Source organism: Wyeomyia smithii, chromosome 2, assembly GCF_029784165.1.
Source record: "Wyeomyia smithii strain HCP4-BCI-WySm-NY-G18 chromosome 2, ASM2978416v1, whole genome shotgun sequence".
NCBI lineage: Eukaryota > Metazoa > Arthropoda > Insecta > Diptera > Culicidae > Wyeomyia > Wyeomyia smithii.
In genome coordinates, this window is record NC_073695.1 from 133105723 (window position 1) to 133132324 (window position 26602).

The following is a 26602-nucleotide window of genomic DNA, read 5'->3' on the forward strand; positions in this document are numbered from 1 at the left end:
CGATGTCTCCCTCAACGTCTCGTTCACGAACCGACGCCAATATCCGCGTTTCTTCGCTTTAGCCAGGCTTTTAAGCTTGGTATTAAGCTCCGAATACCGTATATAGTCGTCGGGTATACCTCCCTTTCTGGAAAGCCAAAAACGCGTCGGATCTTTGCGTGTAGACATCGGAGCACTCTTTGTCCCACCACGGAGTTGGAGGCCGCTCTTTGATCGCTACGCCGGGATATTTCTTCGTTTGGGCTTGCAACGCGGCGTCGAGGATTAAGCCCGCGAGGAGGTTGTATTCTTCAAGTGGTGGGTGATGTTGAATCGACTCGACCGCTTTTGAAATCATTTCCTCGTATAACTTCCAATCGACATTCCGTGTGAGGTCATACGGAATGTCAATTGGTCGCATGCGAGTTAAACCGTTAGTAATTAAAATAAGAATAGGCAGATGGTCGCTACCGTGAGGATCGAGGATTACCTTCCATGTGCAATCCAACCGTAGCGCATCGAACATAAGGATAGATCCAAAGCGCTTGGGCGCGCTGGAGGTTTCGGGATACGTGTCATTTCACCGTTGTTCAAAATAGTCATGTCGAAGTCATCGCAAAGGTTATAGATTAAAGAGGAGCGGTTATCATTGTAGGGGGAACCCCAAGCCACACCATGAGAGTTGAAGTCTCCCAAAATCAAACGTGGCGAGGGAAGAAGTTCTATTAAATCAAAGAGCAACCGTTGCCCAACCTGTGCTCTGGGAGGACTATATATTGAGGCAATACAAAGCTCTTTACCTTGTATTGTCATTTGACATGCGACAACTTCGATGCCTGGAATCGAGGGGAGGTTAATACGATAGAAAGAATAGCACTTTTTAATCCCTAAAAGTACTCCTCCATATGGGGTGTCTCGATCAAGGCGAATAATATTAAAATCATGGAAGTTGAGATCAATATTTGAAGTAAGCCAAGTTTCACAAAGGGAAAATGCATCGCATTTGTTTCTATTTATTAAAACTTTAAATGAATCCATTTTTGGTAAAATACTTCTACAATTCCACTGTAAGACAGAGATAGAATCCTTCGTATACGCAGTTGAATTAGGCATCGAAGGATACAATCGCTGCAAGGAGGGGCCATTGGGCAGTCAACTGCTTCAAAAATGATCTAACTGTTGGGAGGAATGCTGTAAGAAAAATTTTAATTGGATCGGGTACATTGAAAGTTTCAAAAATCCAGTCCACAATGTCAGAAAATTTCACTAATCCAGAGTTTGTTTCATCAACTGGGAGTGCAAAAGGAACAACTGGGGTTTTAGATGTTCCTGGCAGTGCTGGGAACTCCTTCTGGGACTTTAAATTTGCAAGCCCAGGAGGAGTTTGCTTCGGTTTTTCCGCAGCACTGTTTGGTTTGTTTGTAACTTTCATTTCACTTTGGGAAATCTTAGGACCTTTTCTGGGAAGTTTAGGAGAGGAAATATTTTTACTCTTTCTAGACGCCCCAGGATTGGCATAAGATGTTCCCGCTGGTGAATCGTCAGAATCGGTTTCATCAGAGGACAACAGATCAAAGGGGTTCGATGTTATGGTAGAAGTGGTCACGGTCTTCTTCAGCATCTCAGCGTAAGATCGCTTTGAACGCTCCTTAAGTGACCGCTTGATTTTATCTCTGCGCTGCATGTACACCGGGCATGTGGAGAGCTCATGCTGATTTTCCCCGCAGTGAATACATTTTTCAGTATTTACACTGCAAGAATCGTCCGCATGAGTTTCTCCACACTTGCTACATCGTGCCTTATTGCAGCAGTAGGCGGCTGTGTGGCCTAGCTGCTTGCAATTGGTGCAATTCATAACACGGGGTACATACAATCGCACAGGCAGACGAACCCGATCGATCGAGACGTGGCTAGGGAGAGCAGATCCGGCAAACGTAACACGAAACGAGTCTGACGGAGTGTACACTTTTGTGCCGTTAACAAGAGACACAGACCGCAATTGCTTGCAATCTATGATCTTTACTTTTACGTCGTGACACAAAGCATTTTTGAAGCAGCCAAAACCGCTTGCCAAGATACACTCGACCGACAGACTCGAATCGGTTATGACACCGTCGATCTCCACGTCTCGTGCGGGTATATAAACGCGATACTCGCGTGTGAAAAGCTCGGAGCGAGCAATAGCGTTGGCCTGTTCCAGGTCGCTGACCACGACACGGAGCTTGTTGGGTCTGACCTTGGAGATTTTGGTCACGGCCTTGTACCCCTCCGTCAGGTCTTTCGAAATCTGCAGGATGTTTAACGGTTTCGATTTCGGTCCTGCTTTTGGCCGAAAGAAAACAGTAAAGCTGCCCTGAGATCCGTTCGGGTAAAGTCTGGGGCGAGGGGGGACTGGAGAATTAACAGAGGTAGGGTTGGCAGGAGGGACAGGGTCGGAGGGGTTTGGGGATGGTGGCACGGGAGGCGAGGGATCTACATCCATCGCGCTAAATCTAGCGCACTAGCGCCGACAGAACACGTACCTCTTTACTTCTCCTTTCAGCAGGGTTGGTTGTCCGAACGGTCGAAGCTGCAGCCGTTACAGCCAGCAGCACCAATACAGCAGCTCCAAACAGCCACCAGCAGCGAGCCGGGTCAGGCTGTCAACTGTTGGCTTCTTCTTTTTCCTCCTTTGTGTTGAGATTCTCGTCCACTGCTGTAGCACAAATCACTTAGCAGCCAAATCGGCTTACGCACCAGCAAACAGCCACGATGCGAAACAGTTGCACAAAGGCGGGTGACCTTGAACCTTCACTCGACCAGGCAAACAATGCCAACACTTGCTCACGCGTCTTTTGTTTGATATTCTATCGGAGCGATCACCAAACACGTCCGATACTGATGCGTGTTCGGCACAGAATGACTATATTTGTGATGTTAACAATCGTTTTTGAGATATAGCCTAAAATGATTGACGCAAAAAAAACAAATAAAAAATGTACAATAAAAAAAAACGTTATTTGATTGAACAGAAGGTTTGGTTTGATTGATCAGATTGTACAGACATTCATGTCCAATTTAATAAAAGCCTCATATTTCAGTGGTTCCGGCAATCGGCAAGACTTATCTAGGGGGGCCACAAAGCTCTTGGCAAATTTAACAGGTAATCAAAAGTTTTTTTAGATACCTCTGTGAAGGCGGATTTCCAACTCGTTTGCGTATTTGAATTAAAACGTGAAACAAATTTGACTTGCAGAACGAGCTGAGACTGAAAAAAGCAGCTTTGTATAGCAAAACTTGTATCTGAAATTCTTCTGAGAGGCCGCGAAGCTCTTTTAGCTTCGCATAAGGAGCCGGGGAGCTCTTGTGTCTAGCAAAGGTGCCGCGTAGCCAAAAAGGTTGGAAACCACTGCTTTATTGGATTCAATAAAATGTCGTATTGTTTCAATAAAACCTCACAGTGCTCCCACAGACCGTTATTATAAAAAAAATGCACCAAACAATCTGAGTACACAATTCGATTCGTTATGACGTCCAGAATCTATGGTCAAAATTTCAAAATCATCGTACGGTACATTTTTGAGTAATGCCCTTTTGAAGGCCATGAAGTACAAAAAAGTGATATTGAAACGACAAAATACTCAATGTAAAGCACGTTTTTCAGCCACAATTTTATTAAACAACGTCCAAAATAGTTTCCACACATTCCAAGTATTGTGTTTCAAGACATTTACAATTGGTGGAAACATTTATTCGAAAATCCCACAGTGCACAGTGGTCTAAATTCGAAAAATCGTGATCGTTCTATATTTGACTGTGAAAAATTCATTTTATGTACTCAATGTCTTCAGCAAAATTGTTTCATAGAACAAGGCCTTACTTTTGGCGTTTCTGGTTTTTCGATCAATCCACCTAACAGTTGGAAAAGAAAAATATTTTTTCTAATTTTCAATATACCGGATTGCTTCCTTCAGCAAAGTTGTGGAAAATTTTAAAAGAAAAACAATTGCTGAATACTGCGATGTCCTATCTCTACGTTTAACACGACAAAATAGAGTTTGTCGTGGAACACCCCTCCTTTAAATCAGTTTTTTGTCTATAATTTTTTCTGTGATTGTCAAAACAATAAATTTTACAAAGTCTTGAGGAAAGCTTAGTTGAATGCATAAATTCTTAGAACATTTTGCATTGTTTTGACCATTACAGACGAAATTATAGACAAAAACTGATTTTAAGGAGGGGTGTTCCACAAAAAACTCTATTTTGTCGTGTTCAACGTACAGATAGGACATCGCAGTATTCAGCAATTGTTATTCTTTTAAAATTTTCCACAACTTTGCTGAAGGAAGCAATCCGGTATATTGAAAATTAGAAAAAATCTTTTTTTTTATTTAACTGTTAGGTGGATTGATCGAAAAACCAAAAACGCCAAAAGTGAGGCCTTGTTCTATGAAAAAAATTTGCTGAAGACATTGAGTACATAAAATCAATTTTTCATAGTGAAATCTAGAACGATCACGATTTTTCGAATTTAGACCACTGTGCACTGTGGGATTTTCAAATAAATTTTTCCACCAATTGTAAATTTCTTGAAATATAATACTCGGAATGTGTGGAAACTATTTTGGAAGTTGTTTCATGAGACTGTGGCTGAAAAACGTGCTTTACATTGAGTATTTCGTCGTTTTAATATCACTTTTTTTAACTTTACGACCTTCAAAAGAGCATTACTCAAAAATGTACCGTACGATGATTTTGAAATTTTGACAAGAGATTCTGGACGTCATAACGAATCGAATGGTGTACTCAGATTCTTTGGTGCATTTTTTTATAATAACGGTCTGTGGGAGCACCGTGGTACCTGTTTGTTTGTTTCAAGCACACCATTTTATTGAATTAATAATATGTTTTTATTGAAATAAACTGCCCATTTCGTTAATCAGAAAATAATCCAAATTTACTTTTATTAAAACAAACCAAAATTTATTAGACTTGATTATTTGTTTTTCTGCGTGAGCTTGCACTGCATGCTAGATCAATGCTTGAAACAAAGTGGAGCAGAAAATTGTGAATCTTACTACACTAAATGAAGGCGCAGCTCATGCTTGTCTTTTCTCCTCAGTAAACCTCTAGAGCAGGGATGCCACATATACAGATTTTTCTGTATTTTACAGATTTTTGAACTCAAAAAGCAATCCAGAATCTGTATTACAGAATTACAGAATATTGTCAAAAATACAGATTTTACAGAATTTTTTGCTTTTCGAATTGAAATCAATTTCTTGAAATGTTTAATTCGGTTCAACGACTTTCAAACTTTTGTGAAAAAGCCTGATGCTATTTATGTTGGTATTATTGTTTCAGTTGAAAACCGAAATAATGACTCGCGACTTTCGATTTTTTAACCTTATACACAATGCGCATAATGTCGCATCTAGTGCGCTGTATAGCGCATCTGACTCGCAATACAGCGCACTAGATGCGACACTATGCGCATTGTGCATAAGGTAAAAAAATCGAAAGTCGCGAGTCGATATTTCGATTTTTAACTGGAACAATAATATCGTTCAGAAGAAGAGGGATGAGGCTTGGACCGCGAAAAATGACGTTTCGAAATATTTGATTTCTATTTAAAATTCGTGAAACGAAGCTGTTCGATTTCATCGATCCTGTTGTAAAAACGGTAGCTTTATTTAATCCCAAAACATTCGTGAAATTGGAAAATTTAAATGATTTGATTTCTCAAATTCGTAACAGTAACTGATCGACAAGACTTGGATAACGAATTTTGCTCGCTAAGAACAAACTTTTGAAACAGATGAACAACTTGGTCTGAGTAGTTGGACGCCACAACGCCGAATGGTAAATTCATGTTTCCGTTACTGAGGTCATTTGGTCGGCGTGCGACCACACCGAACTAGGCGCCATTTTTTTTAAATGAGTTATTAACACCAGCCGATGTGAGAATGAATAATCTGTCTTTAATGGAGAAACGAAATCATTTGAACAGTTCATTATGATAATATAACAAAAATTGTGTATAGCAGCTTGCAGGAAACATACGGGGTGGTTAAACTTTGAACTCCGATTACTCAAAATAATGTTTTTGACGCTTGGCTCAGACTTCATGCCGACCATTTGTGCGATTTTTTTCAAAAACTCCACATTCTTCGGCTTGTGTAGAACACATATTTTCAATATATAATTGCAGCAAGTCTAAAGCCAGAAACCTCATGGTCGCTAAGCTTATTAGCTCAATTTTTAAAGCTAAAAGCTACGTTGCTAACCAAGCAGGAGCTACTAAAATTAAATTAACAAAAAACATGCATGAGCATCACGTAAAGAAAAATAAGCAGTATCGTGTTCAGTTACTACATTTGATTATCGTCTGATTATAAGTTTGAAACCAATGAAAAATTAAGCTAAAGCAAAAAATGGTGATTTTTTTTTCTTCATCTAAGATAAAAAATGGTGATTAATTTCAATATATTCTTTAAGGAAGAAGTTTTTCATCCAACATTCTTAGTTTGCTCGATACAGATTTTTTATACAGATTTTTTAGCCCGTGAAACAGATATACAGATTTTTACGAGCAAAATACAGAAATAAATGTGGCAACCCTGCTCTAGAGTGCAGGAGACAACTGCCGTCACACTAAAGAGCAAATCAATATGCTCATGCTAGAAGAGAGCGACAAACGATTTTTATCTGTTGAGCTACCTGAACGCACTGCGGTGAAATCTGAAATCTCTCTCTTGCGAGACAATGAACTATGGTGTACCTTCTCACACGTGTGGACATCACGCACAATAATTACACTGCAGAGCTATCTGCGGTGCGTTTCACAGTTGATTTCTTGAGCATGGCAGAAGCAGGGCTTTGGAAAATCCTTTTCTATAAAGACGCTTGAACGTTTTCTCGGTCAGTTACAAGCTTTTCTTTTTGTGCGATCCTTCACTCAATTTCAACTTGTACCTGCAGCACGTTCAATTTCAACGAACGGTTAAAAGCAGAGCGAATAAGAAACGAACTGCGTGCAACGTTGCTTTCCGCAAAAGGACCGCCGCTTCGGCTTTCAAGTCCGCCGTACAATCTTCTGTCGGCAGTCACGTACCATTTTTCGTTTGCGTTCATGATCGAACGAAAAAACAGTCAATCAGTTTGAAGCATTCTTACGTTTGAGGCTCATGTGCTGGTGGTATGCTGTTGCACCTACAGTGCCAATTTTTACTAACCGGGACCTCATTCGTAATGAATTAACCAACGCTTACTTCAATCATCTGCGTCGAATATCGCTTAGCAGTAGAGTTTGTGAGTGATATTCAATATAGTCATCATTCAAGCCACGTGGTAATGGCTTTATGAGTAAGATAGTTTTTCTCACAACATCGGCGGGGAAGAAGATAGGGTAGAACAGGGCTAGTTGGTTACGGGGTTAGTTGGTCAATGAGGATTACATCAAACCAACGCATCGAAAAAACTGCGTTTTTTCACATATCATTGATATAAAAAAGTAGGTGGTTGTATCCAAGACACGACCGCATAAATGATGTAGAACTACGTACACTATTAACAAATGAATTGAGTGTTTCATTACCCTAGTAACACAACTGGGTTTATCCAAGATTTATAGCGCTATAAAACTTTGATAAAACCGATATTTTTACTTGGGTAATGAGTTACAATGTCTAATAATGAAGGGTTGTGAATTTCGTGAACCGGATTCAGCAGTTAGCAGAACGTGCCGAGTTAAGGTGGTAGTGTGTAGAAGCCACCACGTGGTCAACAACGAATTTTCAGCTTAACTAGACTCGGGAATAGTTAATGCGTTATCTATGAAAACACTATTATATGTTTTTATCACCATAACAAACATGATGATATGTTTTTACAAGTGATGCATTAACTATTACCGAGTGGTGAGCATTTGAAAATTCGAAGCTGACCACGTGGTGTCTTAAAGTCGACTTAAAGTTCGACGCACTTCCACCTTAAAAACCATACACAGCACACACACAAATCATACCATGTCATAGACACACACATCATACCATATCATACAGACACATACACATCATACCATATCATACAGACACACACACACACATCATACCATATCATACAGACACACGCACACACACATATCATATCATACACACACATCATACCATACACATATCATACCATATCATACACACACAGCAAGCAAGCGACCAATCAAAGGACGTTATTTTTATTTCAACAAGGCTTGACAATTTTCAATAGTGCAATAGTATTTTATTTCTGTTGAATTAAGCGGTGATGATCCCAACGAAACATATCAATAAGCAATAGTTCGTAGAACCAAACAACATTTATCTGAATTTGGGCAGATGCGTGTATGATTTTCCAATCGATTGCTGCAAGAATGAAGAAAATCGGTTGAAAACCAACCGACCTATAAGCATTCGAAAAGGGACAAATTTCGTCCCAGTTTTTCAGTTTGCATCCCGGTGTGGTATGCTAAAGTAAAACGTAGTTCTACGTCAAAAAATTGTGTTATATGGGTGATATAATCAGATAAGCAAAGAAACTAAATGACAAAACAAAGTGCAGTTGTGCAAATTGTGATTTTAAAAAATGTTTATCGTTGTCCGTCGGTTTTTAAATAAAGAATAATGAACTTTAAATTTCAACGTATACACCAAAGTCGCTTTTTACGCGGGGGATACGTGCCGCGTAAAAGGAAACCGCGTAAAAAATAATCGCGTAAATTCCTGAATCTATGTGAAAAAACGTGTAAATTCCGGATTCCGAAATGAACAAATACGGAATCCGCGTAAGAAAAAAACACCGTGTAAATTCCGGAATCTGCGTAAAAAACCGCGTAATTTCCGGAATCCGCGTAAAAATGACCACATAAAAAACCTGCGTAAAAACTGTGAAAAAAGGTGACCTTAGTGAACTTTTCGAACTTAGTGAAGCAAGGGAAAGTAACACTTTTTCGTCCAATAATGAGTAGCTTTTGCGAACGTCTAAGCGAAAAACTGAAAACGATTTGACTTCCGCCTAAATGCTACAGACTGCCGTTAATGCATTGGTGGAGGAAAACTGAATTGTCCTTTCGAAATAAAAGTTGTCACTTCACCCCACTCGCTGATCAACTTCTACCCTAAAAAAAAAATTTTTTTGCTTCGATATAACGTAGCGGAAATGAAAATAAAGTTGCCTTATATCGAGGTATGACTGTATTACCGGTATAAAGTAATGGAACATTTTTACCAAAAGTGACCAACTTTTTCCGCTCTACCCTAAATACCGATTTATGCATTAGTCATATGTTACACAAATTTCAAAGTTCTATTCCAATCCAATCCGACATACAAAAACAAATACGAAAACAAACGCAAAACGAAACAGTAAGAATGATACCAACCGCCCTCATTCACTTCGTGTCTTGCACGTACACATAATCGAAGAGTTAACGTAATAAACGAGCGCTGCCATAGCGAATGACCGCCACCTAGAAACTAAAAAAACGATCAATTTTATTTTATAAAAAAACGAACAATTTTATTTGTACGAGTAGGTTAAACCAGAGTCTATGTGTATATAGAGTCGCGCAAAGAAAAAATATATCGTTTCGGCAACACAGTTTTTGTGCCGTTTGTTGCCAAGAACTAAATATATAGACCATTTCACGAACTGACAGGCATCACGGATCCTGCTGATATTGATGCTGCTTTTACGTGCGTTATGTCAGCGGTTCCGAGCTTTCTGTCAAAATTTCATTCATGAATTGAGTTCAGAAACGTCTCGTAAAATGGTCTATAGTTCTGTTATTACCATGCTTAAGCGAATATCATTTTTTGATATTCTTCACCGGTGATGCTTTGTTAAATTTTACTGAACCAGTGTACAGGTTTCTTGTTGGAATAAAATATGTAGTTGAGACTTCGGAAAAACACATATTCTTTATCACGCTTAATGAAAACACTTTTCATCCACTCCTAACATTATCACCTTGTTTGTTTACATTGCTCGTTTGTTACCCTTGTTTGACACTGATTTGGTTCCTTTGGTTTCATCTTTGCGCGACTTTATATTATAAACATAGACTCTGGGAAAAACCATCATATCAAGAAGACTGGGAACTCTGCCTGAGATTGAGCGACAGTTTTGGCAGCGCAATCTTTCGAGTAATAGTGGAACTGACGCATGCTAGTGTGTGTGCTGGCGATGCGAACGCAAGCTGAACGCACAGGTTGGACTACCACATACGCCCACTCTGTCTTCGCAGCGATGCAAACTTCCACCTTTGATAGATGGAGTGCGCTGTTTGATTTGACGCTTGTCATTTGTATGGGATCGATCCAGAGATGCCAGTCTTCTTGATATGATGTTTTTGGTTATTGACATCCCTATACCGTGTAACAGTGAATGACAATGAACTCATGTCCTGGGCTCAAATTCATTTGTGCCCGCTGTCAGCTGTCAGATAAAGGTGTATGAAAAGTGGCAGTGATATGCTATCTCGTGCTAGCCCTTCAAACATGGCGCGATGCCATAGGGGTGGTTTTAACGGATACAAGTTTAACCCAGAGCAAAAAACATCATATCAAGAAGACTGGCATCTCTGGATCGATCCCATACAAATGACAAGCGTCAAATCAAACAGCGCACTCCATCTATCAAAGGTGGAAGTTTGCATCGCTGCGAAGACAGAGTGGGCGTATGTGGTAGTCAAACCTGTGCGTTCAGCTTGCATTCGCATCGCCAGCACATACTGAGGAGAATGACAAGCATGGCGCAGCTTATTGTTTTTAACGTAGAGTATCAGCTAAACTAAAAGGGTTAGATAAACAATATCACACACCTAACCTGGGGGCTAATAGCGGCCTCGATCAAATAGATTAGTTGAGAGAATTCGTTATCAATATTGTTTTTGGCACATTTTGCATGTGTAGGATAAGTACAACGATAGAAAAGATCCTCGGAGTCGATCGGGAATCGAACTCGATATCACAATCGTGTGGGAGAGCCAGCCGACCGGCATCACTAACCACAAAACCATGGGGACTACAAAAGAGAGTTAGATGCTTGGTGTCATAAAACAAACTGTAGAGTCCCAGACGTGGATTTAGACCGAAAACCAAAACGGTCAAAACCGCACAGAAACGGAGCCAATCAGACGAACTCAAACAAAACGAACCGGAACGGGTACGATCTCATTTTCGACTAACTGCAATTCGCATTCAAAATTTCGTTCCAGTTTTCATCCGGTCTAACACTATGCGGAAGAATAATAATAACACTGTCAATCTGGAAATTCCTGGTTCGTTTGCAAACTACCCGCCTTTTTTTTTGTTTCTTTCCCGGTTGCGGGAAATTCCAGGTTTTTTCCCGGTTTACCAGACTGGGCCATCCTGATAATGCTAATTCTCACCAAACATGTGAAAAGGGCTCATTTGCCATGTGTAAACAAGCCACAGTTCTACGTTTCTTAACGAATTATTAATTAACGAATTTTTTTAGTCAAACAATTTTATTTGTACGAGTAGGTTAAACCAGAGTCTATGTGTATATAGAGTCGCGCGAAGAGAAAATCTATCGTTTCGGCAACACAGTTTTTGTGCCGTTCGTTACCAAGAACTATATAGACCATTTTACGAGCTGACAGGCGTCACGGATCCTGCTGATATTGATGCTGCTTTTACGTGCGTTATGTCAGCGGTTCCGAGCTTTCTGTCATAATTTCATTCATGAATTGAGTTCAGAAACGTCTCGTAAAATGGTCTATAGTTCTGTTTTTACCATGCTTAGGCGAATATCATTTTTTGATATTCTTCACCGGTGATGCTTTGTTAAATTTTACTGAACCAGTGTACAGGTTTCTTGTTGGAACAAAATATGTAGTTAAGACTTCGGAAAAACACATATTCTTTATCACGCTTAATGAAAACACTTTTCATCCACTCCTAACATTATCACCTTGTTTGTTTACATTGCTCGTTTGTTACCCTTGTTTGACACTGATTTGGTTCCTTTGGTTTCATCTTTACGCGACTTTATATTATAAACATAGACTCTGGGAAAAACCATCATATCAAGAAGACTGGGAACTCTGCCTGAGATTGAGCGACAGTTTTGGTAGCGCAATCTTTCGAGTAAAAGTGGAACTGACGCATGCTAGTGTGTGTGCTGGCGATGCGAATGCAAGCTGAACGCACAGGTTGGACTACCACATACGCCCACTCTGTCTTCGCAGCGATGCAAACTTCCACCTTTGATAGATGGAGTGCGCTGTTTGATTTGACGCTTGTCATTTGTATGGAATCGATCCAGAGATGCCAGTCTTCTTGATATGATGTTTTTGTTGTCATTCACTGTTATTTGGTATAGGGATGTCAATAGCTCGGTCAAAACACACAGATTTTCGTTCATAAGCTGATCATCCAATAGGGAAGCCACACTCACAAATTTATCTCTCAAATAAAGATTTTAAGTTTTACTTTTAAATAGCGATTACATTTATCAGCAATATTATTGATTTTGTAATTTAAATATGCTCGATTAGAAAAACTTAGTTTTTTAATTTTCGTTCCCAATCCACATGCCCCCGTTCGTTCTGATATTTGACGTTTGTACCCAGTGATGCTCTGAGGCAGCATATAAAAGTTCATGGAACAATCGTAAGCACAACAAACTATTTTATGTCAAGATATGATGATTATAATTCTTGGTGCTTTAGAGTCACCATGAGCGGTAAAGGGTTAAAGCGTGCCCAGTTAGCGAATAGTTAAGCCTGTATTATTATGCATTAAGTTGAAAATTGGAGTTGGCGACTATAGCGACATTCGATTTTACTCCGTACATTATACTTAACGTCGGAAGTAGTGCGCTGTATAGCGCATCTGATTTCCTAAACAGCACATTACTTCCGACGTTAGATATAATGTACGGTATGAGAGAAATATCGAATGTCGCTTGTTGACAACTAACGCTTGTTCAAATTAAATTCTGTGATTCAAAAGCATCCGCATTGATTTAGTACACTCGAATTACACAGCCTGACTTGTGTTGAAACATAAGAAGCTATGTCAAATAAAATTATTTCCAATTTTCGACAAAAATCGTAGCAATCCTCAATTGCTAAGTTCTTTTTATAGCCAATATAAGTTAGAAGATAACACTTAGTTGTAATATGATCTCCCTTTTTTGAAAACTAGGCTTTATTCCAGGGTGGCCACTCATTTTACATTTTTGAGTTTCCGCATTTTTCCCGCATGATTGCAAGAAATTCCCGATTGTCAAAAACGGTAATTAGGTTATGTTCTATCGACGGTTGAACCTTAAATTGGAAGTAATAGCGCATATCAGTTTTACCGAATTTGCTAGGGACATTCTACACAAACAGTTAATTAGTTACATAAAATGCAAACTTGCCTTTCCACAGGGTAAATATAATTTTTGCGATTTTCTCAAATTTGCAAACCTTCCATTAAGCAATCAATAATCGAGTTAGCTATTTTGTGGTGTCTGTCCTCTTAAAATATGATATAAGCATCGTTAGGTGAACAACAACAAACAAAACACTTTGCGTACAATTTTTTTCCGTTGTTCAAATCATCGGAAAAAGTCATGGGAAGTTAAGGGTGAACATAAAACTACTTAACCGAAAAGTAAAAAAAATATTGGATTTGGATGGATTTGCGACACTGCGTTTTAACTGTATTTCATTTGTCCCGCGTTACATAGATTCAAAACTTTTCGAAAGTGAATTCACAACTTTTTCAGCATTTTGATTCGCTAGTCCATCAAAGCTGCATCTCTCTGGACATCTGCCAACATCTTCAACTTGTTTGCATTCAGCACTCAAAATGGTCAAGCTGATAAAAAAAAGTTGAAGAGGTTCTTTATAAGACACGACCGCAGAGGTAACGTAGAATACGACAGCTTGTCTTATGTCAATGTATGTCTTGGAATAAGGAAATGGAAATACACTCAATTGGGGTAAATTAATTAAATGGTCTCTCTTCTCCAGATGACGTTTACCTCTATAGCCGACACCGGTAACGACAATGAACAACAGCAGAAGCTATGTGCAGCTATGCGGTTTCACTTGCTGTCGTATCCAAAACAAGAAGGAAATTGAATTGTTTTGAGGCTGTCTATCGTATCAAGTTGCACAAAGATATCTTAATTTAGGCAGTGGCTACGAAGAGGCTATAGACGAGGGCAAATAGTGCATTTTCCATCTATAGTTAAACAGTTCAAATAACAATTTTCTGCATTTTACGATAGCGTAGATAATTTTACAATTGTTTGCTGCAAATAGTAAGACTTGAGCGAAAAATTTTGTGATTCAGGCTCATTAGCTCAAAAATTTTTCAGGTAAACTTTGAGGCTTAGTTGAAGTCAATAAAGGTTAATTGTGTTGGTTAATGCCATTTATTTACAACTGAATAATTTTTCTCAACATGGCAAATTTTCTATTTCGTTCTGAATGATTTACAGTGATAATTAAATTCAACATGACGTAATTTATTTGCAGTTATATGTAAAAATTTTGATCGCTATACTACTAGCTACACCCTCTACATAGCAAGCCACACACGCTATAGACATGCACACGCTATATAGCAAACCACGCACCTATATAGCGTGCCACATACGCTATAAACAAACATGCACACACGCGCTACAGACATGCATACACGCTATAAACATACACACACGCTATACAGCTAGCCACGCACGCTATATAGCAAGCCACACACGCTATATAGCAAGCCACACACGCTACATAGTAAACCACGCACACTAGCCACACACGCTATATCTAGAGAAACATTTCGAAAGGTCCTATCTGCTTTGTTCGACATTTTGATCGATCACTTTCATTCATCACCACAACTTACTAAACACTTCTCATGCCACGTTATTCGCACGAGTTGATAGTGGAGGGAACACCCCAGCCTTCTGAACGGAAACCACGCTCGGGAAAGTGTATAAAGCTAAACCATTACCAAAACAAAAAGACGCTCCGGAAAAACGATAAAAGCAGATAGGACCTTTCAAAATGTTTATCTAGATATAGCACACACCTTTATGTATACATACGCTGAATGATGGTGGCTCCTCAAACCACCTGGCGGGGCGAGTCTGTTTCAATTTCGGGTTGTCTTCACCCAACGATATCTGAATTGAATTACCGCTGGTGGGGTCCAACTCAGATCGAAGGGAAGCCGAACTGAAAGAGGTAGAAACTGCAGCTAACCACTACCACCGCCGCTGTTGCCCGCTGCTGATCCACGCTGCCTTCGCCTACTGCCATCGGTGTTGATGTCTGCTGCTACTGCCTGCTGCTAGTAAACTGATTTGCTTGAGGAGAAACAAGCTCTTATATAGCCCAAAGAGTGCATTCCCGGCTAACTAGGTACTCCATTCTGTCGTCCTTTTTAGGGAAAGACAGCAAGCGACCAATCAAAAGTCGACATTTGTAATTCGACAATGTTCAACAATTTTCAATAGTACAATAGTTTGAACAATCGGATTACAATTTGCTGCATTTGAACGGGTGCTCAAATGATTTTCCAATCGATTGCTAAAAATGACAGAAATCGGTTAGAAACTGACTGAGTTTAAAACGTTTGAAATTGGACAATTTTCGTGACGCTCTCGATGTTTTCGGTTTTGGAATTGGATCCCTGTATTGAAGTTGGGTCCCTGTATATGTTAGCCGGGAATGCACTCTTTGGGCTATATAAGAGACTGTTTCTCCTCAAGCAAATCAGTTTACTATCAGCAGGCAGCAGCAGGCAGCAGCAGCGGTCATCAACACCGATGGCAGTAGGCGAAGTGGATCAGCAGCGGGCAACAGCGGCGCCGGTAGTGGTTAGCTGCAGTTCCTACCTCTTTCAGTTCGGCTTCCCTTCGATCTGAGTTGGACCCCACCAGCGGTAATCCAATTCAGAAATCGTTGGGTGAATACAACCCGAAACTGAAAGAGACTCGCACCGCCAGGTTGTTTGAGAAGCCACCATCATCCAGCGTATGTATATAAAGGGTGTGTGCACATAACGTGTGTGAATATCTGTAGCGTGTGTCCCTAAAATATAAGGTGTGTGGCTTGCTATATAGCGTGTGTGGCTAGCGTGTCTGTGCACGCTGGATTACTATATAGCGTGTGTGGCTTTCTATACAGCGTGTGGCTAGAGTGCGTGGCTTGCTATATAGCGTGCGTGGCTAGCTGTATAGCGTGTGTGTATGCTTATAGCGTGTATGCATGTCTGTAGCGCGTGTGTGCATGTTTATATAGCGTGTGTGGCTAGCAGTATAGCGATTGAAATTTTCATATATAATGGCTAATAAATCGCCCCCTGGTAGAATTTAATAATCACTGTAAATCATTCAAAACTAAATAAAAAATTTGCCATGTTGAAAAAAAATTATTCAGTTGTCAATAAATGGCATTGACAAACACAATTAACCTCAAAGTTTATCTGAAGAATTTCTTAGCTAGTGAGCCTGAATCACATAATTTTTCGCGCAAGTCTTACTAATTGCAGCAATCCGTTGTAAAATTATCTACGCTATCGTAAAATGCAGAAAATTGTTATCTGAACTGTTATATCATAGATGGGGAATGCACTATTTGCCTTTGTCTATAGCCTCTTCGTAGCCACTGCCTAAATTAAGATATCTTAGTGCAACTTGATATAAAAGACAGCCTCAAAACAATTCAATTTCATTCTTGTTTTGGATACGGCAGCAAGTGAAAACGCGGTGCCGACTACAGAGGTAAACGTCATCTGGACCAAAGAGACTTTTAAATTAATTAACCCCAATTGAGTGTATTCCCAAACCTATTCCAAGAAATACATTGACATAAGACAGGCTGTCGTATTTTACGTAGTGATGGGAAATATCGCCCAAAACGTACATCGATAACAATCGATAATTCCGGGGGTTTTATCGATATTATCGATAAGTATCGATAATTTGACAGCTAACGTTTGCGGTAAAAAAATTTTTTTCAGATGATGAAAAATAAACTATTTCAGATGAGGATGAAAAAGAAACTATGACAGATAATTGAGTTGGATGAATTTCCCATGTAAGGTTATCATGTTAGCTTCCTCGCAAAAAAATATTACGTCCTTGCGTGCGGCCTTCCGGCAGTTAACCGTAACATTTGCCATGGCGGACGAAAACATGCGTGTAGCCATGTTTTTAAGCTCTTTCATTCGTTTTTTTTTTATTAATTCCTCCTCCGTTTTCGCGACAAAATTGTTGGAATAGATCTTGCGCTTCAAGTTTGCCCAGAAATTCTCGATGGGAAGCAGGTGGGGGACATTGGGCGGATTCGCCGACTTCGGTACCACATCGATATTCAGCCGCTCCATCTCCTCCTACGATCGCTTCGAGTAGTTGGCCGACGCCAAATCTGGCCAGAACACCGTGTCTTCGCGCTTATGGTATTTCTTGATGAACGACGCAACGTCTGTCAGGCACTTCGTACTATAAATTTCCCCGTTCACGGCCAGCCCGGAGCGAAAGAAGAGTAACTTTGACATCCCTTTCTCGCTGATTGTCAGCTACAGCCGCACCTTCTTGGGGAACTTGGTCTGTGAAATAAACTTAACCTCGGTGCTCACTTCCTTCGTGGGGGAGGTAAAATACGAAGAACCCTGCTAGTCGTTGCCATCCAGGGTGAGATAGGTCTAGTCGTCCATCACCACTGCCACGTCGCGATTCGCCGGGAAAATCGACTTGACCATCTTATTCAACCGCTGTCGCTGAGTCATTGCCTGCAGCTCCGAGACCAGTGGTCGGGACTGCAGCTTCTTGTATGCATGTTCATGTTCTCCAGATACTTTTTCACTGTTTTAGAGCATGCACCAACCTCTCGGCCAAGTGCACGCAGCGATTTAGCCACTTTTCCCTCGGTCTTCCTCTTCAGCATCCTTTGAAGCTTCTTGTCACTCAGGGTCGTTGGCCGTCCAGAACCGGGTTTTCTTTCGATGCTCTGATCATTGTCCAATAGTGTCAAAATGTTGTAGATGCCAGAACCGGCATACCCGGCGTCCACAAAGTGCCGCACGATGTCTGTTTTTGACGCCATTTTGAAACCCATGAAATCGGCAATTTTTGTCTATTTTTTTACCGCAAACGTTATTGCGGCTATAGTAACGGCCCAAACAGAATGGATACGTTTGCGTTGCGTTGGCGTCAATTTGACAGTAAATGTATGGGCTAACTGTCAAATTGCCGCAAACGCAGCCGCAACGTATCCATTGTGTTAAGGCCTCGAATGACAAATCTTACGATACTGCGAATGATAATTCAAACTACCGGACGAGTTAAACAGTTTGTTTTGGAAAGTCTTTGAGTTTTACGCCGGAAGTGCTTTCTACGGAGTAGTTTCAAGCCGAAGTTAATTTTGAAGGTTGTGTAATAAGGGAAATAATTGAAGCAGGCAAAATTCTGTCAATTTTTAAATGGCCAAAACTTTACGAAAAATGAATCAATTCAGACAAAACAGGTTTCATTTTACTGGAAAACTATCCCAGATTCCTAGTATAACTTGAGAACTGGACGTGACCAAGGGTCACTGGAAATGTTTCAGATTTCCGGAGTGTGTGCCAAAGTGTACATTTTTGCAACACGTAGAACTTTTTCTGACATTCTGTTTCACATAGGTTTATATGTTGTCAATAAATCAGAATTTATTCCAGGTTCATTGGTAGCCAAAGATTGAAAATTCACCAAGGAATCATCGAGGTATGAATTTATTAAGTATGAATGTTGGTTTTAGCGGTTTTTTCCCTGTTGGGTACTAATTTTCTTTGAGCTTGCAGCACTCTAGCAGAATTCAATCGAACATTTTGGATGTGTAGGTCTTATTAAACCAAGCAACTTTGCAAACTTGCGTTTGAAAATTTATCTGGATTAACATTTAAAAAGGTCAGATTGAAAGTTGAGACCATGATAATTGTTAGTCAAAATTTCGATCATCATGTGACAAATTTCAGGAACTCATTGCTGAAAATTCACTCTTCAGGATGGGGTAAGTTCATCGAAGCAGTCCCAATTGTTTGCATGCTTTGGTTGGAAAAAATTTCAAAAATAAATGTTAACATGTGTACTGTTTTTTGAACCCGTTTGTCCCGTTTTTATCCCGAGAAAATCTGGTCATCCCACTTCAAAAATATAAAAAAATAAGTTTAAGATCCTACTCTGAAAAAAAATATAATTTTAAAAACAAAAAATGATTTTAGAAAATATCGGTGATCTCAGATTTTTTTAAATGAAGTATTTTAGATAGACAATTTAGTTGCCTAAAACGTTCTATGCGTTGCAAAAATGTACACTTTGACACACACTCTTGAAATCCGAAACATTTTCGGTGTAGGATGGTCACACCAAGTTCCCAAGTAATACTAATATAATACTGTTTGCCAGTGGAATGAAACTGGTTATCAAAATTGATTCCTTTTTTGTAAAGTTCTGGCCATTTAAAATTCGAGAGAATTTTTTTTATCTCAATTATTTTTCCCACCCCCTGTATAAATCAGGATACTTTTTTGGCGCAACAATTTCGTTGATTTGGATTTTTAGTGGAACTAAAAATTGTTTGTTGGGTAACAGATACTTTAAACTTAAACAGTTCCAGGTTAAACTAAACAATTACCAGAGAATTAACAATAGACTGCCGCTATGCATGTCCATCATATTATAAGAGTTGGCAAGTCAAAGAAAATGCATTTTATTACAATTTCGTTTCATTGCTTTTTATGAGATAGTGCGAAAAGTTTGGATATTTTTTTAAAGTTCTCCAGTACTGAGTTATCGAATTCATCTGTTCATAGGAAACTAAAAACTATAAATACCTTTTTAGTTACCATTATTTCTCAGAAACTCAGTGACATCCGGGGCGAACCTTTACACCACCCCCAACAATGCTAAATCTTGTCGAATAGCAACAAATACCCAGCGGCAAAAGCAACTCCTGGGGAAGGGTAGGTGAGGTCTCCTTCTTATGGGTCTCCTCCAGTAACCAGCCGCACTGACTTGTGCTCACCCTTATAATATCGATAATTATCATTAACGTCAAAAAATTAACGATAATATCGATGTCAAGCACTTATCGATATCATCGATAAGTATCGATAAGTTTCCCATCACTAATTTTACGTTACCTCTGCGACGTGTCTTATAAACAACCTCTTCAACTATTTATCTTAAATAGAACTACCATCTACAGCTTTGCCGGAAATATTACACCAATCAACCTAATTATTTTGGCTTTTAGAATATTCAAAGTATTTTTGTTTATTGGCCACAGATTTAGCCAGCTGTTCAGTGCACGGGGCTATTGCAGGGCTAGCGCTACGATCCTGCAGACAATAACAGTCTCTCTCGAGCCGATACACGAACCTACGACGACTGACTAGTTAGGCCAGCATCGTACCCTAAGATCAGTTGCAAAACAAAAAGCATGTAAAAAGTCGTAAGCAGTAACAAATAAAATAAATACAGTCGAATCCCTCTATTACGACAATTTATATAGCGACAAATCTCTCTATAGCAACAATCTCAATGATCCCTTTTGCTCTATATTCATAAAAATTATTCGTTGTACCGCGACATTTCTCTATAACGACGGTCCCTTGCGATGTCGCTATAAAGCGATTCAACTGTAAAATGTTTTTTTGAAAAACCTCGCAAACGATTACGCTGTTTCCTAAGAACATTTCTGATTGTATTTACATCAAAAATAGTTTTTTTTTACAGTCAAATTGTGTAATTTACAGAAAAATACGAATTTGAAATATGTAAAATAAAGTTTTTCAAAAAATTCCAAAATAATGTTTGCTCTATTCTGGGGCAAGTTTGTAATGTTTTTTAAATTAACTGCTCCGCATAGCAAGTTCGTCCCTAACCCAAAATTCCACCAGCATTGAGTTTCTAAGCGGAAATGGTAGCTAGTTTCGCTAGAGTTCGCCAAATATATTTTCGAAAAGACTAGCTGAAATAAAAATCTATTTGAAAAAGTGGAGAATCAGAACTGTGTGCCACTTATTTTATCCTCAATTTGTTTATTCAAATAACTTCTAATAACTAGTGATGTTAGTAAGATTGTACAGTGAAACTTATTCTGCATTGCTCTTAGAAAATGAAACAGTTTCTATTGTACATATGAGAATTTATGATTGATTCTCTCACTAAAAACGTTTTCTCGATAAACAGGTAACTTCCATTCCCAAACTCAGGTTTTCGACCCCGGTTTCAATTCGCTTTACCATCTTGAGAAGTCCCACAGAGGCCATTCAATTTTTTTTAGATAACAGATTTCGAAGTTTTATGCTATTCTAAGACATTTGTGGTCAACATTTATTTCATTTGAAAAGCAGGACTGATATGAGTAATCAGCTGGTCAGCAGGTCAAAAAAAGTAAGTTTAATGACTTTTTGGTTAAAAAAATGACTGAGGAAGAAAAATGTGACTTTCAAGGGACCAACTTGCAGTCCTGCACTTCCAACTTCTCCATCATTTGTAATTGCATCATACACAATACTTTGAAAAAATCTTTGTAACAGAATCCCGATCAAATAAAAAAATTCCCGACTTTTTCCCGCATTTTTCCCGATGTAATTCAATTCCCGACTTTTTCCCGCATTTCCCGATTAAGTGGCCACCCTGTTTATTCCCTACGAATAAAAGGTCTTTATAGCGAAATCAAACAAATCCTAACATTACAAATTTCCAACAATTTCCAGAAGTCATCATTTGTGATTGGCCACATGAATTTATTATTCGCTAATATTTATTATGAATACTTAGGCTTCTAACAGACCATGCCTTAAAAAAAGGAGCACTGCTTATTTTTTTTTCAGCTTACAAGAAGATATATATAAAGTTATACATATCCTGTCCCAGATTATAATGCTAAGAATTAGGATCAAATTAATTTTTTTGGCACAACCGTAACATTTTTTTATAGCAGTTGATGGTAAATTACGTAATAATCTCAATAGTTATTAGAGATTCGAATTCCTGCCGAGTTCATATGCCACGGTTTGAATAAACAAGTAATCATTTAAAAAGCCATTTCCAAGCAGTTATGATGCAATAGAAAAAACAAATAATTTTAACAAGCGCAACAAAAATGACACCAAAAACTCAAGTTAAAAAATTCACACATATTTATATATGTATATTGTGTGTATAGTTACCAAATGAATTAAAACTTTGCCGGTAACTGATATTCAGTTAATACATAACCACATCAATGTATTTTGTATCAGTTATTATATATATATATATATATATATATATATATTAACTATGGAATGACAATCGACATTTCACGTTGAATAATAGTACGAATACATTCAGTATTTAAATGTACAAACTACACCGCCAAAAACGTAAAATTTTAACGGTAAATATATTCCTCAGGATAGCAGATAAACACCGTCGAGCCTCTCTAATACATTTTCGTCTAGAATATTATTACTATGAATATAAAAACAGTCATCTTCACGATTTATTCTATTTTGATTTTGTCCTTTCACAGATAATATAGAATACGATGTATTTTCAAGAAAAAACAAGAAGCAACGCCCGAGAATGACAGACGTCACAAACAGCAATGCCACACTGTGAATAAAAATCACGTCGAAGTAAAGTGATTTGCTGTTGAATTCGCACTACTTGCCTAACATTTCAGAGTTGAATGAAAATCTTTCGAAATATATTAATGCAAAGAACGATGAAATCAACAGCAAATCACTTTATTCTCTGTTATTATCAGAGATGCCAGACTTTTTTTTTGGCAAGTCTGTATAATCCATAAAAATGTCTGTATAAGTCTGTATACCGCTGCGAAAAAAAGTTACCGATACATTGATACCTAATTATTTGTCGACCTGTCAGATTGTTTTGTTTTATTGCTTGTTCTTTTTCGAGTCTATCATAGTTGGTCGATTAATCGATAACTAATTTATCTTTAAAATCTAAGTAACACATAGGAGTAAGAGTCTTTCCCGTGATAAAAATCGTCGTTCGTCGTAATGTAGCTAAACTGATACATGATGGCAGAAGAAAATAGTACCTTCAAGGTTTGGGACATTTTAAGCAATTCTTCAACGTTGGATATTGCTCCGAATAGAACAAACGGTCTTTTCACCAATATAACCTGCATGGCAATCGATCGAGAAAATCAGCTGTTTGTTACTGGGGGCGAAACGGGCAGATTAGTGCCCACGGGGCCGATAAAAACCCCGATAGCCTGACTCGATTCCCGTTGTCATGATTTCACTCTCAAAAACGCAAGATTAATATGTTCAGCAAAGTGTTCAGTTCCTAGTTCACTTTTTCCAGCAACGGCTACAGTGACTTTTGGTTTTTGTGTTCGTTTTTTTGTGTATACTGGTAAAACCATTATGTAGAATATCAGATATCTGTGTAATATCTGTATTATACTAAATGTCTGTATAAAATCTGTAGGCTTATGCGTGTCTTTATCGCAAAACAGAAAGTCTGTATAATACAGATTTGTCTGTATATCTGGCATCTCTGGTTATTATGTTCATCTTTGTTGATATGCCTATGTTTGAGATACGGAATGTCAGTCAGTTGGATAATTATATAAGTTCACAATAAATTCAAGAGACTACTTTTGATTTTAGATTTTTCATTTTTATTTTGTTTTAGATTTTTAATTCATTAACAAGATGATCCTAGAGATGAACCCTGTCAATGTATCGATGCAATCTCATTTCAGGATCTGTAAAAGAGTCGCTTTCTTGTTATTCTATTTTAAAAGATTCAATAAAACTTAGGCTTAAATAAATTTTTGATCTCTGGGTGAAAGTGTTGCTTGCGCCATTCGTCATCGTTCCTTTTTTGGTTTGGCGGTTTTGACGTTTGTCAATTGGAATTGTAGCTGTAATTCAATTGATTTAAACGGTGGTGACAATGCAAGAGATATTCATTGTAATACGATGGTGATTTCCATTACCCAATTTTCAACGCAAGATCATTTCATTGGAAAGTGTTAATCTTCTAGAAATCAACACTAAATCACTTCAACTTGCAGTGTGATTGTGACGAAGTGGCAGATTGTAAGCAATCCTCCTGTTAAAAATTTTGACAGATACATTTCTACGCATGTATCAACTAAATCGGGTACATGTGTGATCGACCTACTAAGGAACCATTTAAATATTACATAACGCGAAATTTGGCAATTTTCAATACCCACCCACCCCCACGTAACGCAATTTCACATGTTTGACATTCGCGTTGACGGTGTTGCTGATATTTGTTTGGTTTTTGCATGCGAAAAAGAAGGAAGGAAATATTTTTGCTTTTGTCATCACGCACATTTTGACAATTGCATATGAGAGTTCACGTAGGTGCGAACAGCCTTCGAAATCTTTTTCAACGCGAATAACCCGAATAGAGTGCTTATATATAACTAGAGTGGCTCCGTGTCATCCAAAGTAACGCTGGTAACACTGGTAACACTGAACATCTTTCTCTTTTCCCCACACGTGTTTAATAGGTTGTTCGCTCAATTGGAATGACACTGGCAGATAATTTTCATTCCAATTTTGACAGTGTCGCCAGTCTATACACGCTCGTAAATAATAAGTCTAAAATGAGTAACATTTGACGCTTTTTAGTTAAAAGTGGAACAACTCTAAAATTGAGTAACTCCACAAATACTCAAAACTGAATAACACTAGGCGTCTTTAAAAATGAGTCATTGTTACTCAAAATTTGAGTACGACATTACTCATTTTTTGGGTACAGTTCAGTTTCATTACTGGCTAGAAATCCGTCACGACCAATAAACGACACCACATATTCATCAATAATTATACCTTGTAATAAAAGTAAACGGTTATAATGTCTTCTGAGGCGCACACAATCAAAAAACATATGTTACAAACTGGAGCACATCACAATCACCTTCCAAAATGGACGTCGTTATATGCGACGTTACTCAGAAAAAAGTTATATGAAGGGAACCCAAAAAGTGAGTCAAAGTTACTCAAAATCAAAAAGAACTTCTACTCATTTTTTGACGTCTAAGAACATCGTTCTAAAGTCGTTCAGAGTTGCTCAATTCATGAGTTATTATTTACGAGCGTGTATATTTACAGGCACTCTAGTTTGACAAACGCAAAGTAACGCTTCGCTGAATACCCCCCACCACTGAGCGCGTTATGTATTTTATGATGATCCCTAATCAATTAAGAGCAAGCGCACCGGTGAGTTGCCATTTGAGTTGCTATTTTCACAACGCTGGCCGTTGCTATTTTGGATAGCAACCGATTTTCGCACCGGTCGTTGCTAATGGGGTACCAATTCCACTATTTCTTTTTCACACCGGCAGTTGCCAATTTCTGGAGACCGTCACTAGCCAGCGTTGGCAAAATGTTTGTTTGTGATGTATTTCGCATATCTTTTTCGGATTTAGTAATAACCAACTTATCCGTCAGTCAATCGTTTCCGGAATGAGCTACGTTCTTTCTACTTCATAAAATGTTCCCTCCATTTCACGAAACTTTGTTTCCGTTTTCCCAAGTTATCAAAAGCATAATTCTTTTGCAGGTTTTTTTTACTTGTGCGTACATGGATTTTTTCATCCTTATATGTGCGTAAATTGTTTTCGAGTATTTGGTTGATTCTAGTGATGGAGAAAATGATTTCGCAGAACAAATTTCCTTATACGCGATTAGGAAAATGGTTTTTGGAAAGATTCGGGGCGGCTCTCAGCCTAGTAAATAGCCAAATATTGACCGCCATGCGGAGGAAGGTGCCATCCAGCGTTTTAACAATGTTTTTATCGGAAACACCGGTCTATACCGATGACCATTTCCAACGCCGCTTTCGAACTCATCTTAGGTTATTTTTGAAGATTGAAACAGCGGTAAAGGAGAAAAATGGTTTTTTATAAAACGACCGAACGAAACGGGAAAATAGTTGGTAATACTCCCGAGCAGATTTGCTCAAACCTTCCAGGTTTATTGAATAATATTGGCCAATCTTGTGAGAATTTGAGCTTTCCGCATCGTGTAGGTTGCAGACCAAAATGCCAACCAAAACGGCCATCTCAATAAAAAACCTATACAAAATGTTTACCTGCCCGAAAAAACACCCTGTCCAAAATTTCAGCTAAATCGGAAATTAAATTGAGTAGTGGTTCACGCCGACACTTGCGTCCTACGACGTGTTTAACAAAACGCTTGATGATGATGATGGTCCCACCTCATACCCCTACATCGGTTTGAGCTGGTCGATTTATCTAAGAAAGATATTATTTAAAGACATACAATGTAACCAGTAGGCAAACAAATAACGGACTGGTTATTAATACAGACATAGTAACCCTTCAAAAGAATACCAATAATTTGAAAATTAAAAAAAACGGTTTTCCAATAACATCATTGATCCAAGGCTCATCCAAAACGTTTCCAACCCCGAAAATTATCTGGATTTGGTTAGGAATCGAACCTAACATTTAGGAGCTTTAAGTAATCAGAATTGGTTCTGGATAACGATCCAAAACTACAAGAGAGATCTTATGATACTATAGTTATCGATAACGAGCTATACAGTCCACAGGCAAACCCAAGCCTTTTCA

The 26602-nt window shown here is 38.6% G+C and overlaps 1 protein-coding gene across 6 annotated transcripts in view; it reads right to left on the reverse strand.

Moving 5' to 3' along the window:
• LOC129724163 (inactive dipeptidyl peptidase 10) overlaps window positions 1-22589 on the reverse strand; it is a 1205782-nt gene extending 1183193 nt beyond the window's left edge. For 2 of the 6 annotated variants that reach the window (XM_055678840.1, XM_055678842.1), the window contains exon 1: window positions 22179-22587. The gene's annotated coding sequence lies outside the window, so the exon portion shown is untranslated. Of the gene's footprint in view, window positions 1-9373; window positions 9461-22178 lie in introns of those variants that run through there. The other 4 variants (XM_055678839.1, XM_055678841.1, XM_055678835.1 and 1 more) reach the window with 4 other exon arrangements.
• Window positions 22590-26602: the final 4013 nt, after the last annotated feature.